A 17,734-nucleotide genomic window follows, 5' to 3' on the forward strand; every position below is an offset into this window, starting at 1 on the left:
TCACTAAATTCCTAGCAGAGGGAAGATTTTGTTCTTTTAGTCCTTGTTTGAACATGTTCAACCACACTGGACTCTGCTTACAACTTGACAAAAGGGATTCATTTGTCTCTTCAGGAATCCCTACATGTACAAAAAATATTTTGAGATGGTTCAGTGTGAATCTTTAGGCTATTTAAAAATTATTTGTATTTTAGCTTTAAAGGAGTTTTGTGGTTTGGTTGGGGTTTTTTTTTGCCTCTCCTAACATTTTTGACAACCTGCTAGAGTAATCATGAATCTTCCGATTTTAAGAAGACACATATTATCTTCCTTATTCCCCCTATGCATGTTGTGTACTACATCCTCATATGCTCACAGCTGGTAGCTGAAAGCAAAGACAACTTTTTAAGTGAATTGTCACTTTCTTGGTAAACTAATTGATAGAGTGTTTCATTTAAAACCTCTGCAAAAATTTCTTAAAGACACAAATTTCTTCAGGATAAGAATTCAAACATGGACTTTTGTGTGAGTTTATTTCTCCTGTTTTTAGATTATCAAGCATGGTGAACTTAACAGTAAAATGCAGTACATTAGCTAAGAGGATGTGGGGGAACTCTGCCCCCTTTTTCAAATAGAGAATCCATCTGGAAATTCATTGCCTTTTCCAATAATAATATTATGAGGAATTATTACAATACTTTGCTGCTTGATGTTTATTACACTATCCCCTTTGAAATTTTTGTAAATTCCTTGCAGCTTCCTGAGTTTTTATCAGCAGAGAACTGTGTTGTTCTCTACCATGTGTACACCTACCAGTTTGCAACTTTTCTGAATAGCATTAGAAAAATAGTTTTAAATATAAGAATGATTATGTAACACTGATTCTGTTGATTCATTTTCCAAGTACAAATCTTTCTATTTTGGGTATTTGATTTTTTTTTTTTTCTGCTTATTTCACCCATTGGTTTCAGTACTAACACTGTGCTTTATTTTTTCTTTAAAAAGTCACACAGAAATTGCTTAGACTCCAAAATTGTAGCCACACATCATGTTTAGCTTGATCTTATATAATGCATAAGAAACTATATGCAGTACTTTTTTTCCCCCTAAAAATAAAAAAAGAAAATAAACACAACTCTTATTTAATTGGCACTAGGGAAGGCTTCCCTAGATCTCTAGAGAGTATGGGGGAAAGAAGGAAAAACATGTCTGTATGTCTGTCCCAATACCTTGGAGTTGTGCTAAACCATTCAAAGGCAACAACACTTTCATAGTGAATGCAATATAGTTGTCACCCAGAAAGAAAAACATCCACATAAATTACTGAGATGAAAAGTAGCATGACCTATAGTTAAGAACTGAAACATGGGAATGATAAATCTTTCCTGTTATGTTACAAAATGAACAAAATTAGAACTAGTCCAGCACTAAGAAGAGGCTATAAAGCACGCAAATACTAGAAATAAAATATCTGGATTTATGTCTCAATGTTAACAAATTTATTAAGTGCAGGTATTGAACAGAAAATGTATTATCAAGATTGCCCTGACTGATGCACATGTCCAGGATGTCAAAATATGATTCCTTTTATTTTCTTTTTATTCAGGATCAAGGAAATAAGGCAGACATTTTAAGTTCAGCGATGCAGCATATTTAGAGTTACTATTTCAATGGTAACTGTAATTAGTTACCCTGCTACTAGCTAACCATGACTTTTGATTAGTAAGACTGGTAAATTTACAAGATATTTCAAACCCCCACATTATTCTTATTAAAGTTAATAGGGTGTTAATAATATTTTTTTTAATGAGAAATCTTTAAGTGATTACATTGCCATATGCTGAACATAATGCAGCTATTAACTAAGATAAATAGGTAAACAGACAAATATGTAAATGAAATCTATTACTTGTATATACATAATACATATCCCTACATGACATGTAAGATCAAGCAATACACAATCTATTTGTCCCAGTACTCTTTTAAAATCCAATAATTTCAATCAGTCTCACTGTGTAAGTTCCACTTTGGTTAACTTGTCATGGCATTCTCACCCAATTCCATCAGTGTAAGAAGGTTGGTAGTGAAAGGACAATTAGACTTGAATATTAAAATTGGTTTTAAGCATTTGATTCCTTACAGAATGAAACAAAAATTAAATTGGTGATAATAGATCACAACTATTTTATCTTATCCAACATATTATCTTTAACTTTGGATAATATAAAAAGCTTTCAAATAAGGTGTCTGAAATACAGTATGACAGATGTGGAGTTTTTTTGTTCCCACATTGGCTTTCATCTTGACCATAATGGTTCAAAACTGACACAAATGTTGCTATTAATTAAACCCATCCTTGTATAGCCAATCAGGGATACCTCTAAGAGGTGCAGTCAAGCTGCAGATGATATCAGGACACATCAAAGCTCCAAGCACATGAAAATGGCTTCATGCCAGGCCAGCTTCAGTCTGGTAGGGATCTTTAGCTCAGGCAATGTGTTAGATTTGAGAGCAGCTCTGTTCCAGAAACAATTTTGTCTCTTTTGTGAAGCATCGCAACTGGAAAAATAAACAGAGTGAGACTGGAGCTAATGCTATGCAAAACAGTGTATTCCTGGAAACTGGAGCTTGGGAAAAAGCTCTTCAGAGCCAGAACTGGTGATCAGCTCTGGCCTAACATGGCTTATTAGCTTCATTTAAGTACTAATGGTAACACATTCTCTCTTTCAGAAACATCTGGATGTCTCTGCTCTGTACAGGGACAGAAATTTGTACCTGGAAGGGCTTGTTAAGCCCAGAGAAGCGCCAGATGAATGCATGGAACCAGCCCAGTTCCAGGATTACCTTGGAGCTAACAAGCCAAGTTTGAACATGGAAGGCTTTGACACAAAGGGCAGAGACAGAGTATTTCTGCACTAATTAGCTCAAAGGCAGTGTTGGACCAAAACAGGTTAAACCTGGCTTGTCATGAGCTAAATTTTTAAAAGGCACTTGAACATCTCTGCATGTCCTAATGCATGCACCCCCCTTATCCATGTGTGTCCCTTGTCTTGGAAGACTCAACTTACTTTAAACACAGGAATTTTTTTATTATTATTATTTTCTATGCATTTATTATGATGTGCAGTGTAATTATTACTTCCCTAAAATTATAGCATTCATCGTGTATTCATGTAAAAGTTCTAGTTCTGTAGTTATTTAATAACAAAAGGTACTACTTATTTCCTCATAATCCCAGCAGGTTTTCTGGCAAATGATGTTTCTCCAGCCACAGCATCCTCATCAAATAACAACAGATGTTATTTCAGTCTAAAATCAAATATAAATTTTGAGCATTTATTCTGCGTAGATATAAATTATTTCCTATATTACACCAGCACAGACCTGTGTGAGATAAATATGATGTACACTTGGAAACTGACATCAATGCTTTTCATTTTCCACAAAGTATGCAACTGGTGCAAACTCGCTCTGTTGTTTAGAATTAATTAAAAAATATGGAGCTAAGTTTCCTTTGGCAGACTCTGTGCTGAATCAGGCATACATACACTTTTCATGAACCATAATGCTGGTGTAAACACATGTCATGTCATATGTCATAAACATATGTCAGTTTACTCACAGGTAAACTTTTTAGGATAAACCTCTATTCCCAGTTGTGCATGAAAATGTAAAGAGAGAACAGAGTGAAGAAGAAGAAAAAAAAAAAGTGCATTTTTGTATTTTAGTCTACATCCATATTTGCTAGACTTAGTTCTGAGTGGGTTTTTTTATTACCAGCTATATCCACAAGGAACTCACTCACACATGTGAGTACTGGCCACAGGGTGTCAGACCAAAGATCCACCTCCCCACAATGTACTGTTTTCAACAAACACCCCAGAATGTCTTTGGAAATTCTGCCTGTACAAGCTCCTCTGAGCACTGTGGGTAGCCTGCACCACACAGCCAGTGGTGCATGGCCAGGGACATAGCACAGAGAGGGAAGCTGAAAAGGAAGGAAGGATCCTGGCTGCTGTAGGGTCTACTTCAATCCGCATCATCATCTGCAAGGAAGCACCTCTGGGTGACTTGAACTCATTCCTTAGACAGCTTCATGGAGCAGCAGACATTAGGGGTTCTCTGCTCTGTGTCCCCCTCCTGAGCCTGGTATTTTCTTTACAATGCCTGGGGAAGAAAGGAACAGCGTAACTTTCTCCTTAAGACTCTCCCATCCTCCAACTGTTTTCAGCTCCATGGATTTCCTGAGCCTGTTGTTATTAAGTCTTTGTTCCCTTCCCCCAGCTTCCTAAATTAAATGCCTTGCTGAGATTTTTACTGCAAAGAAAACTGTTGCTAAACTTCGTTCTGATGAAAAATTTACACTAATTTTCTGCATTAATACTTCTGTGATCACAACACAGCAGACCTGCCTCTCAGGAAACACATTCAAATTATTTTTGTTTCAGTGCAGCTGGGAGTGGAGTACACAGTGAAGTGGGTTGGCATCACCAGCAAGACAGCTATCTTACAAAGCCAGATAAAGACTTGAGCTTATAGTGGGTGGGTTTGGTTCAGCCAGAAAGATGGTAAAAAGTCCTGGAGATGGCAGGGATGTGCATTCATCAGCCCAGCACAAGTCCTGCGATGGAGAGGACACAACACTCCCTGTTCTCCTAAGGGCAACATTCAATGGACGATTTTGTGGTACCAAGCCCATTACCTGGAACCCAACAGCAATGATGAACTTGTTTGTTCACCTGCAGGTTTGACAATTATACCACTGAAGCAAGAGAATGGCAGAATATTGTGGCAAGAATAAAAAGCCATATACACACACACAGGATTGTGTTCTCCAGTATTAGAACTGAAAATAGAACAATTCTTTGAAAAGGAGGATGGGAAGAGTAGCACTTAAAAGGAACATGGAGACATATTTATCAGCCTGCATGACACTAGGCAGTGTTGGTCTTCTGGAAGTGTAGTGGACATACCTGGTGGAACATGGTAATGGCCAGGACACAGGGTATTCATGTCCCAGTCTCCAACTGCAGTCACCTCAGGGATTTCCCAAGTCATGGTTTGTGTGTCTCCAACCTGCAAAAGATTTCTTTCCTGTGAACCTGCCTGGTATCCCCTTTAATTCATGGCAGTAGATTACACTCCTGGTCTGGATGATGCTAATTCTGTGCTTCTTGTTTATGCAGCTTCTTCTCCCCCCTCCAAGTCCCTTTCCAAGGGAAGCAGTGCCTACAAATCGCCTGTTTACACACCAGTGCAGCACTACTGCCAAAAGCACACAGCACAAATGCAGACGGATGTATTCTTATAGCAAGTACTTTCTACTCGGAAGGAAGTAACTTTATCGTGTTTTCTTTCTAACAATGACGCAGTGGTGCGTTTTCTCTCCCCACAACCACGTAAGCAAAGCAGGCGACTTGAGCCCTCACCATTAACCTTTTGGACCAGCAAACCCTTTCCCCAACCGAGCCCCGGGCCCGAGAGGGGCCGGTCCCAGCCCAGAGCCCCGGGCCAGGAGGGGCCGGTCCCAGCCCAGAGCCCCGGGCCCGAGAGGGGCCGGTCCCAGCCCAGAGCCCCGGGCCAGGAGGGGCCGGTCCCAGCCCAGAGCCCCGGGCCCGAGAGGGGCCGGTCCCAGCCCAGAGCCCCGGGCCCGAGAGGTGCCGGTCCCAGCCCAGAGCCCCGGGCCCGGCTGGTCCTTCCCGGGCCCTTCCCGGCCGGGCGGGAGAAAATGCGGCCCCGCGGCCTCGCACCGCCCCCCGCCCTCGCCCCGGGAAAGGGGGGCTGCAGGCGGCCCCCAGCCCGCTTTTTGTTGGAACAAACATTTCCCTGTGCCGATGAGGAACCTCGCCGCGGCCGGGGCTGGGGGAGGGGGGATTTCCTTCCCATTGTCTGCCGGGCTCGGCGCTCCCGGCCCCGCTGCCAGTGAAAGTGAAGGGCCGGGAGGGACCCGCCGCAGGGCTCGGGTTAGACACCAACTGCTGCGGGTGAACGCGGGGCTCGGGGCTAGCCCAGCCCGGCCAGCGCCCCGCAAAGGTGTGCACTGACCAGCATTAAAAAGTCTTCGCAATACACATAAAAATAAGTCAAAACGAAACAAAAATGCATCCTTTTTAATCCTTCAACGTGCATCCTGAAGGCTATGTAATGCAAACAACTGCTCAGGGGACCTAATGAGGATATCAAAATATCCCAAAAGCAGGCCCATGAACACCCATTTATGAGCTCTATGCCTGGCTTTCTACACTTCATTTAATTCACTGCCCACCAGCTCAGAGAAGGTAACGTGGCTACGGTTGCAGACACTCCCTACGTGTTTGCTTTAGGATACCTTGTTCTTTCCAAAATCAAATATTTGCATCCTGAAACAAATATTTGGAGGTGGTCCAGACTAGCCTTTATAAATATGTTAAGTACAGGAGATTGTTGGCAAGCGGTGGACTCCAGGTAAAAACCTGTGCGGTAGACAAGCCATAAGTCTTCCACCCTCCATGTGCTTCCATGCTGGTGAAACTGCAGCCTAAGTATTTATTTGACAGCTCTCTATGGGTCCTGTGAGAGATAAAGGGCTAAAACCTCTTTATACTGAAGATAGCTGAACTTCTGCCTTAAATAAATATTTACATAGGTAAGGAGAAGGCACTGTGGCAAAGCAATAAATCTTTCACTAGAGAAGCTGAGACTGGCTTTAGAGCTTTGTTTTGGAGTTATGCAAAATCCCCCAAGCCGACCCAGTTATTAGGGACACCTGGTTGTTCGGGGTGAAGAATTAAAAATGGTTATGTGGCTGCCAGCTATGTCTGTCCTCTGATTCTGGATGCAGAAATCAGTGCGCCTTAACCATGTCACCTTGAGCTGAGCTGTTGGCTTGACTGCATGGTAGAAACAGCAATGACTGTAACGACCCCAACTTTTTTTTTTTCCCATCCTGTATATAAATACAGCTCAGATGCAATTTGAACAGAGAAGGTTTGAAAGAAAACTAAGGCAGGCCAGAAATATCCCATGGAATTTTGGCACATATTTTCATCAAACTTCTTTTGAAAATGACAAGACTTAACAAAATCACAGCCAACATCACAAATAAATGCTTAACATAAGGTAGTCTTTTTGTAATTATATTGATGGTAAATCCCTTTTTACTTTAAAAAATTGCCTGTAAATTTCATTTGCTTTTTTATTAATACAAGCAATATAATGCAGTTAATAAATTACAGTACCACTATTGGGTATCTGCCCAACGCCTCAAGCACTCTTTGAAAGCAGATTACCAGCACTTTTTTTCCTATCTATTTATTTTAGATAATATAAAATGTTCTTTCATATTTAAATGCATAATAAAAGTAGAACTTTATCACAGCTATGCAACTAACCATTATTTGCATTTTATTTTCGAAGTGGATGTAAGGTCCTGATGCAGCAGGTCTCAAAAAACTGTGTGGGTTTAGATACTACTAGAAATTTTATTTACTGGACACACTGGAGAAACTTTCACTGTTCAGTGTGCAAACTCTATTTAATCTTTGACTGACCAGGCAAAATGGATGCATCTTTTTCAACATTAGCACTACTATTTCCTTCTACTATTTTAGTAATATTAATGACTACTCATATGACTAAAATTTTGCATGCATAAATGTTTATAGAACTTATGAGCTTACTGCATATTTTAATAAAAGTAAAATTCTGTTCAAGTTAATTTTGAAGTGTGTTACTTATCCATTTAATTATTTCTGAAGAATTTCAGACACTTCAAATATATTTCCTTAGACATTTATTAATATTTATTTCACAGTCCATAAAAATATATAAAATGTACATGCTTTCTTGCCACTTACATATATACATGTATATATATATATATGTTCCTATAAAGTTATGTATTTTGTATTATTATGTATTTCCCCACCCTGCAGTGCAAGTATGGCTAACAGTTGGCCTCAGTGACTGTAAAGGTCTTTTCTAATCTTAATTATTGTATGGTTCTGTGATCTACAGCTCATGGCATATTGACAACTCTGAGACAGACCACTGAGTCTCTGTTTTAGTTTCTCTTGCTCAAGATGAGTGTCTACTTTCAAAAACATTATCTGTCATTTCTCCAAGTTGAACTTCATGATAGGAGGAATTTTCATGTATCAAGGTCAGATAAGCACCACATTTTCTCTTCTGCAACAAGAGAGGGTCCAGAACTAAGAGTATGAAAAAATACATACATAATAAATAGTTAAAAATTCGTTTCAAATGTATTATTAAAAAAAAAAAATAATAAAAGAAACAAACAGCAACTCCAGCAGACACCACTAGAGTTCTCCTTCTCCCAAATATCCCTAGCACCATCCTAAACCCTGTTTACCCCAGAAACCTGAACTGTGGACAGACAGAAGAGGAGAGAGAGAGAGAAAATTCAGACACAATAAAACTCTGAGGGGAAAAATATGTGGAAGGAGGAGGCAGCAGCGGCCTGGGGAAGGGATTGAAAAGTTTCCCCTGGCTTAACTTCTCCCCCCCTGCAGCAGCAGAAGCAGCGCCAGCAGCACAAGGTGAGAGAGACTTTTAAGTCTGGGGAGGAGGGGTGTGTGTGCGGGAGGGGGGGTGAATTTACAGCCCTGTGGATATTTCTGTGTCTGCCTCCCTGGCTTTGGGGTGCGAGAGACGCCGTGTCTCATGCTGGGTGGATTTTTTTTTTTTAAATATGATGGAGGATTATAAACATGGCGCCTTAAAAAAACTACAAAATCATGTACACACTGTTCCAAGGAGATGGGGGAGAGGGGACAGGGGAAGGGCTGGGCACCAGGGGAGGGGGCAATCCTTCCCCGCGGGGTGCCGTATGAGGAGGGGGGAGCAATTATACTTAATAATAAAATGTGTGGGGCTGCGGGGGGGAGATGGAAGGTGGGATTTTTTTATTATTATTATTATTTCATTTTTCGGAGTGGGCAGGATTATCTGGCAGCCCGCTTGGAAACCGAGGAGGAGAAGGGGACGGCGGCGGAGCGCGTGTGATTATTAACAGCGATTATTTTTGTCCCCACACCTTCCCCGGTCGAATTTCGGCTGGGAGGTGGCGGCGGCGGGTCCCCGCGCCCCCGTGCCGAGTTGCAGCCAGCCCCGGGGCCGGGGCGGGAGGAGGTGGGGTGGGGAGAGGGGCGCTCCGGAGAAAATCGCCGTCTCCGGCGCTCGGCGCGGGCCTGCTGGGCGCGGGGGAGCCGGGGACTCGCGTGAGAGGCGAGGCCGGGCAGGGTGTGGTGCAGCCCGGCCTCAGCCCCGTCACCCCCCGGCCCCGCTCTCTCTCACACGCGGGGTCACCGCTTTGCTCCCCACTCTCCCCCGCTTTCCTTTTGCTCACACACCCCCGGCCGCTGCCGCATTTCCTCGCTGGGGAGGGGGATGCCTGCTCGGAGGACGGGTCTCGGCCCGAGTAATGGCAGCTGCTCGACAGCGCCGAGGCTCCACAGGAGAGAGACGGCGGGGCCCCCGCAGGCCGGGCGAGGGGCCATGGCTGCCGTGCCCGCGGGGGGCAGGGGAGGGGACGGGGAAATGGTGAACTCCGAGCCCCAGCCCTCCTCCCCGGGCCGCTGCGGGCGGTGCCACCCCCGCGGCCGGGACGGCCTCGCTCTCCGGCGGGGCACCGCGGCCCCGGCATCAGCTTGTCCCCCGGCACAGCCCCGGGGCCTTGCTCGCCTCCCCCGTGTGCCCCGGGGGCAAAGTGGGCAATTTCTCCGCTTTTCCCCCCCGGCTCCCCGCGCCCTCCGGGGCAGCGCCGGGAAGGGCCCCCCGGGGCTGTGCCGGACTCGGCGGTTCGGGGAATGAGAACTGGCGACGGGCTCGCTTTTGTTTGAGTCCTGGGGATCTTTGTGTGTGTGTGTGTGTGCACCCCCGAAGCCGTGTCTGCAGATTACTGCCCTCGGTGCACTTTGTGGGGTGTCCGCCTTCACCCCCTCCCTCGGGGCTGCCCACAGGCCTGTCTCCTTTTTTTTCGGGGAAAGGATGGAAGGGTACGTGTGGGAGTGCCCGCGGTAAGGATGATGGGGAGCTTCGGTGCGCTGTCCTGACCTTCCGTGTGCTCCACACAACAGCCCCCTGTAAAATGCTGATGTTAAGGATTTGGGAAACTTTGTGTGTCTTTTAGGGCTTATCCTAAAACCAGCAGACTTTGGGAATTTGTTTTTGATCTTCTGTGAACTTTACAGATGTCAGAGATTGGGGTGGTTTGAGAAGAGGAAAAAGAGTGAAAAAACTTTAATTTGCTGGTGTTTGGTTTTATAATTTAATCTGGAATCATCTGGTATGGTCTCTGTATTGTAGGAGTGATTCTATTTATTGTAGTCTTAAAGTCTTATTGCAGAAAAGAAAAAAGAGTGAAAAATGCTTTCTTGTCCTACTTAACACTGATATTTTTTCATTTCTCTTGGTTTTGTAGGAAATTGTTTAATTCTTTAGGGGTGAATGCTGAGACAGGTGTGAGGAGGGGGGAAGTGGGAGGGGAAATGCCAGTTTGTGGTTCAGGTTGCACTCCTTTGGGTTTTTCTGGTTCCTCATCCTTCGGTATGAAGGACCTGGCATCTCTCCACTTTTTTTTTTTTTTTTTTTTTTTTAATTATCAACCACTCTTGAGTGTGCTACAGAAAGTCTTCAGGGAAGTCGTCTGTTTGCTGACTAATATTTTGTATAAAAGTGGAAGTGCCCACAAAATAATTTCCACTTTTATGGGATTTATGGCATTAATTAACTCCCAGTGTGGATTTATTGTCTTAAAATGCCAGCTTTTCCATGCCTACACAAACCCTCTCTGCTTTGACCTGGTAGTTGCATAGGGAAGGGAGGGAAACGAATGTTTCTTGGGATAGGTAGCTCATCAGAGAGCACTTTATCTTGCTGATGGTGAGTTTGGTTTTAGTGACTGAGGAAAAAAAGTGACTGTGTTGATGGCTCTGTTGGTTGTGCTATGGATGGTGGTCTCTGCATCTGCAACTAATACTTGGTATTGGGTTCAGTAGCAAAGGTCTGAGTGAGAAAAATTGTTCTTTTTCTCCACCTCATGAGCTGGGTAATGTGATGGAAATTGTCTTGTGTTGAAGTCAACTTTGTAAGAGGAGTTCTGAGTCTGTGGATGTGTTGGGAGGGGATCTTAAAACTTTGGTGATGTGTTAGAAGATACTCTTGAACCATTTGAAGCTTTGTAGGAAAAAATTTACAGGTAGTTCACTGGAAGTGGTGTTTTGTTTTTTAAATCTAAGCAAGCACTTGGCAGCTATTAAATATAAATATATATATTAAAAAATTGAGTTTGTTCAGCAGAAATCAAAACTCTTAATAGTTTGATGTAGTCCTCCTGTAGTATGAGCTGGAGCAATGCTTCATAACTTTTCAGGAAAAAAGGGAGCACTATTGGAGTGACAAGAATTTCATGACTGGAATTGCTGTGCACACAATGTGTGACTGGTAGTTTGTGTGCTGTGTGTCCATACTGTTTGCAGGCAGTGGGCATTCTGTGGGCATCTGCTGTTCAAGTGTTAGGTTTCCCTCTGCCTTGGAGAAGGCAGAGAGAAGGGATTGCTCAGGATGACCTCAGGCTTTTGCAGCAGAAGAGCCTCAGTCCTGTTTTTGGCCTAAGGTCATCTCAAAAGCAAGTGAGACTGTGAAAGGCTGTGAAGTGTGTTTGGTATTTCTTCCTGCACATAAATAAAACATACTGGATGTTGTTGGTGGCGTGGTGCTCCCTGAGCAGACGGACCATGAATTTGGCCTCAAACTCAACTTGAAGTGGCTCGGGCTCCATCTAGACCATTGTCCATTTCTACCTGTGAACCACAGCTTGGGGACCACTGAACTGTGCCATCTGTGGTCTCTGGGTTAGACTAAAGTACCTCAAAAGGAAATAAATAAAAGATGACATTGAAGATTTCTTCTTAATTTTAGGCATCTAAATGTCTCCATAGATGCCTGCATTATATAGTTAGTTGGCAAATAGTCTAATTTCACACAGTTTGAGAATGAAGGGGGTATTTTAGATTTAGGAGACATGTTTTGAAATTGAGGACCCAATTTCTCTCAGCTGAAGTTCACAAATTTTGGACATACCTGTAACTTATTTTCATAGTAACTGCCTTCCACAGTCTTTCAGAACATTTATCTCTGCAAGTGTGTGAAGACTTCAGGCAGTGTGAATCAGTCCAGGCTAAAAGTTCTGAAAGAGGGACAAGGTGATGATGGAAATATCTTCAGAAAATTTCTGATTTGCTTCTTAAATGTTTTTTTAGCCGGATCCAGATTAGCATATATGCCAGTAAAATATGTCTTTTACTCATAATGCAGGTTGTTACAAATGCTAACTAGAACTATAGACAAAATTAATCTGTGCAAGATATATGTGCCTCACTCTACTGATGAACTTGGTTCATAAAATGTGGAGTTGTTTAAAAATACTGGCGAAATGCACACATGATTTTACTTTTCTGAATGAAGTAAAGTTTGGAGATTTTTTTCAAAAGTTAGGTCAGAATTGTTGAAGCAATTCTTCTTCTCATATTTATCCAGCAAGTATATAAATTTGTTTCAATCCTGACAACTGATTTTATTAATTGCAGTGGTTTTCTTTCCATTGTTTCACCATCCTTCTTGCCCTGATTGTTTAGGAGATAATGTAGGATCATGTTCTTTATCTGCAGAGGGTTTTGTGCCTTGGTTTTTGTTGGGTTCGTCTGGTCTCAGGATGTGGTGAACAGTCCCACAGTACGTGTGTAGTACCTGGAGCATGGTGCCCTTGGTAGCTGGGCAGTGCAGCACATGTCATCTTTTATATAGCTCATACATTTGAGGCTGTCAGTGTTGCTTGCGCTAAACATTGTGAACAAAGATTATTCTTGTCAGGTTCTGGATCATTTTTCATCAGTTGAATGTAAATTTAGCTCATAATTGGGTTATTGTTCTAAGGTTTAATCTTCCATTTGTGAGAGTACAGCCTGCACCATAGGTAGTTGATAAGTTTATAAGTTTCTAAGACGTAATGACTCCATTTTCAGGGATTTCTGTATTTGTTGTTGGTGAGAGTATACAAAGTGCAAAATGAATGTGGAAAACCCTCCGCAAACCCCTCATTCCTGGGTGTAGAGGAGGTAACTGATGGACACCAGAATGGCTGTGTAGAGTACAATAAACACTGTGGCCTCAAGCCTGCACAGGAGAACTCCTGTGGTGCATGGGGCTGTCTGGCTTCCAAGGGCTCTCCACATGCAGCTCCCAGAAACAGCAGGGCTGGATTGAGCTCATTTTTTGCATGATATTTTCAGTTCTAGTATTTAAACATAATTTTGTCATTTCTTTAAAACAATGTCTGCCATCAAGTAAATTTCGAAAGCCTGAACTCTGTCTTTTTTTTTTTATTTCTGTCATGCTGTGAATATTGAATTATATGGGAAAAAAAAAAAGCGGTAAACCTAACCTTTTGATAAGATTTCATTCATATTTATTTATTTTCTTTTTTTCTCCCTGAAATGACCAGAGTCTTTTAGTCTTGTGGGCCCACAACAGCGGGCGCAGTGGTGATAGATACTGACATGTCCATGAACCCAAGTTAAAGCTCATGGTGTCTAATTTTAGCCAGCTTTGGTAATATCCCATCAGAGCCTGATCCTGTAGCTGTAGTATGGAGATAAATCCAAAGTGTAGCTATTGAGAGTTTTGTGTACAAAAAGCTGCTTTTGATTTTCTTCCAATCTCTCATTTTGCACTTCTCTAGAATGCAAAAGGTGTCTGTTACAAAAAGACAGAGAAATGTAATTTGAGTTTAAGGTATGTTACTGATTAAAAATGCAATAGTATTTGTAATTTCAAAATTAGAAATGCATTAAAAAATAAAGGTAAAATATGGTTTATTGGTGTACTTACTAACAATCAGAATATCTTTGCATGTACCTTTACACTGTATTTAGTTTTAAATCCCTGGATTAAATGCAAAATAAAACATTGTGAATTCATGTATATGAGTCTTCATACAACCCTCACTTACACTATCATATAAAACTGATTTTTAGCAAATAATTTTAATGCCAGACATAGCAAATTTTAAAATATTAAAATCCACTTATTCATTAAAAAATTAATTTAAACATGCCAAAAAAAAAATACCAGTAATAGCCCATTCATCCTTTTTGTGGAATTGCATTTTTTGCATGCAAAGAACTGGGGTCACTGTCTTAATTAATTTTTTATCCATAATAGGATACTATTGATTTGAGGTCTGGCAATTTTAAAAAAGATGAGTGAAACATATTCCTTCTTACCTCTCATTTCTCCTATGTTTGTTACTATGTTAAATATTAAACCAGCCTGCCTTATATTCAAATCTATGATTTCAATGCAGCTGACTTAATGATGTTTTGGCTACAGACTGTAAGACTCTGCTAGTAGGTGTAATACTCCAAAGCAGTGTTTTGGCAAGTGGGTATTTGTACTTTGATCCCATGCACTTAGGGCATGGCACTGTTATCTGGTCTTTTAAAGAGAGCTGGATGGGAGTTGCGTGCTGTGACTCACGGGACGTGGCACTTAGTTTACTAATTTTAGCAGAGCGATTCTTATCTGTCAACATTAGGTTTTATTTGAACCTTCTGGAAAAGCGGTGAAGTGAAACAAAATGGAGCTGAGAGAAAATGATTAGCAGAATCCCAAAGTAGCTAGAAATAGCATGCAGTGAAAAAGAAATTAAAAGTATGTAAGATATGTTTATTGCTTAACAAATCTTTAAGATCTGAGAGACTGATCTGAGAGCTTTGTCTTTCTTAGCATGCTATCATTTTCTGTTAAGGCTCACACATTTATGCATTCAGTAAGAGAGGATCTCACACTACAGATACCTGTTTGCAATTACAGATGCTTCTCAATCCAGAAACCAAGCACCAGCCAAGTCTGCACTGGCTGCTTGTGCCTTATTACTATTTTCTTGGTGTCATTGCTTATAAAAGAAAATTTCCAAAGTCTGTGCCTTGCATAACACTGCAGTGTGTGCATTCACATGCACAAATTCAAGTGGAAATTCTGCCTCAGAATGGAGGGGATTTCTCCAGTTTTCCTTCTGGTCGGTTGTTAATTTTGTGATCAGTGTCTTATGAGCTGTCATTGACTTCAGAGACAAGCTGAAACCCAGAGTTGATGCATATTCTCCTTCCCCCAAGCAATTACTAGGATCCAGGTTCAAAATTGTTCAAAATCAAAACAAAAGAATTGCTATTTCATAAAATGTAATCACAGGCCACATAGTCACTGATTGTTCACTGATGAAAATTGATATTCACTGCAGAAAATTCATTGTTACCCATAGATTAATATTAATATAATGATGGAGACCTTGATCATATAAGCACTTGTTTCCCACAGGCATGAAAATTCATAGGCCTTGGAGCATACTGATGAATAAGTTTAGTTCCACAAAATAGTTTTAAAAATTAAAACCTTACATATGACTTCAATATTCAAGGAAGAACACAGTCAAAATTAGTTGTGCCAATATAAATTAATGTAATGCTGTATTTTGATTTTGCTGTGTAGTTACATAGCAGTGTTGCATGGGCATTTTTTTGCCTTTTCAATATCAACAGTATGACTTGGGTTTTTTGCACATGCTAAATTTTACATTAATGCTTGTTTCTATTGAAGTGAAGTAAGGCACTTTTCCTACATGTCTTTTCATTAGTCTTTGAAGGAATTTACAGTGCTAATGAAAGAACAGAGAAAACATGGATAATATTTTTCTGTTACTGATTTCTACTATTTTCTGTATATCTTAAATCCTGTGTGTTATAGAAAACCTTAATTATAGATAAAGAAAATGGTAAAAGAATAAATTCCTACTGAAAAAGCCAATAACATTATGAGAAGAAGGGTTTAGTCTTACATCAGGAAAGCTAGAAAACAGATATGTCAGCAAACTCTGTATTTTAACATAGTTTCAAAATTACGGAAATTGTGAATGTTCAAGCAGGTTAAGTAATTTTTTTCCCATAGAACATAAATTAAAAACCTAGATTCTGAAAGCTATCTTAATTCATCCTTTTGTTATCATTTACCTGCAAACAGTAGGCAAATCTAGGCAATCCTTTTTGCTCCTCACAACCAATTGTTTAGAGAGGGCAATTTTCTACTCACCTTGTGCTTCTATTCCTTCTTTGTTAAACATTAGGAATTGCAGAAAACTTTTTTCTTTCTTTTTTATTAAAATTGAGGAATTGTTATTAGTTGTTTTCCCAGGAGCCAGACTGACACCATTTTTATCTTCACATAACTATAGTTGAGAATTTAGGATGTTCCTAAGAACTGGCTGCATGGACTTTTCTTAGGAAGCTTCAGTGTCAGTCATCACATGCAAGCTGACATTTGAATACAATAAAACACACTGAATAATTTGGCATTGGCTCTAACATTAAAAAAACAAAACAAACTTTAATTTTTTCCCCAAATAAAAATAGCTTTCTTAGAACTTCTTGGTCATAGTAAAATGTGAGGAACAGTGAGAAGGGATTTACACTTTGCTAACAGATAGCTCAGGGTGTCTCACCTCTTTGCAGTCTGACTAGAATGGAATATCAGGCTGTTTAAAAGCTGCCATATTAAAATATTGTTTGTTTGTTTGCATGTTAAAAGAAAATGTTTTGTTTTGCTGCCGTAACTTTTTTGCAGGAGAGTGCTGATGCATACCTGGGAGCATTTCAGACTGACAGTGTTGGAAAGTGAGAAACATGGACACTCCCAGTCTGTAATTGTGCCTTTCAGTTTGGTAGCTTTGTGTTCATCTTCTGCTTACTCTGATCTGAATTAAATAGATTTGCAGGAAATATTTGTTGTAAGAAAGAGATTCTTCCTTTTCCTGCACACTTTCCACTCTGCTGGCTCCCAGAAGGCTTCTTTGTAAATCTCCTAATTGGAAGCATACTCCTAACTTCTCTCTGGTTCCAGACATGAAATTTCCTCGTGTTATTGAACTTGCACCTTTTAGGAAATGCAGATTAAGAGTCACCCGTCTCCAGGAGCCAGTTTTATTGGTGCTTTTTTTTTTTTTTAATTCATGCTGATATTCTTTTTCTCAATAGTTTTAATAAGTATTATAAAAATAGCCCATTTTCCAGTCAATCATGTATTAGCCTAAGTTGTAGCACAAATTCCTGAAAACATGGGGCTTTCAATAAAGTGGAAGGACTTTGGTTCCTCACACAGGCAGCACCAGTAAACATCAGCTAAAGCTGTGTAGTGGTGCAGATTCTTGGAATTACAGGTGCACCAAGGAGTGAGAAGTCAAACAGGGTTTGCTCTGCCAAGTTAGTGGATAAGCAGTTACAGGATTTCCTGGGCCAGTGGGAAGGAATGGTATCCAAATTTCTGCTTGGCTCTTCTTCCAGGAGAACTGCCTTTCTTGATCAAACTAGCATGTCATGTAATCCAGAGTCTTGTTTCCAGCCATCAGATGTCTCCTAAAAAGGTGTAAAAAATCAGGCAATTTTCTGCAGTAGAAAACTACAGAATACTTGTTTTTCCATACTATTCCAAACAATAGTAATTTAGATTTTGGCTCCTGTTTTTACACATGTAGAAGTTTTATTTGTTCCATTTTTTGAATGTTTTAATTTCTCTTTCCTATAATAACTGAATATTTTAGCTGTAATGTGGAAACCTACTGCTTTTTAGGTCAAGCCTGTTCTGTCCTCTCCACATGCCTTGCAGCCTCCTACTGCAGTGCTCTTTCTCTTTGCACATTTTC

At 40.9% G+C, this 17,734-nt stretch overlaps 1 protein-coding gene and 1 long non-coding RNA gene across 6 annotated transcripts in view; one reads left to right on the forward strand and one right to left on the reverse strand.

Moving 5' to 3' along the window:
• Positions 1-3,624: 3,624 nt before the first annotated feature.
• On the reverse strand, positions 3,625-5,520 carry LOC310915888. The gene is made up of 3 exons (XR_014591233.1): positions 5,412-5,520; positions 4,956-5,058; positions 3,625-4,149 (listed from the first exon to the last, which is right to left on the reverse strand). It is a non-coding gene; the product is annotated as an uncharacterized lncRNA (long non-coding RNA).
• Positions 5,521-8,027: 2,507 nt separating this feature from the next.
• Positions 8,028-17,734, forward strand: part of ZMYND11 (zinc finger MYND-type containing 11) — a 104,013-nt gene continuing 94,306 nt past the window's right edge. The window contains exon 1 of one of the 5 annotated variants that reach the window (XM_083854771.1): positions 8,028-8,522. The gene's annotated coding sequence lies outside the window, so the exon portion shown is untranslated. Of the gene's footprint in view, positions 8,523-8,900; positions 8,985-9,811; positions 10,002-17,734 lie in introns of those variants that run through there. The other 4 variants (XM_083854767.1, XM_083854770.1, XM_083854768.1 and 1 more) reach the window with 4 other exon arrangements.

Source organism: Zosterops lateralis, assembly GCF_965231275.1.
Source record: "Zosterops lateralis genome assembly, chromosome: 1".
NCBI lineage: Eukaryota > Metazoa > Chordata > Aves > Passeriformes > Zosteropidae > Zosterops > Zosterops lateralis.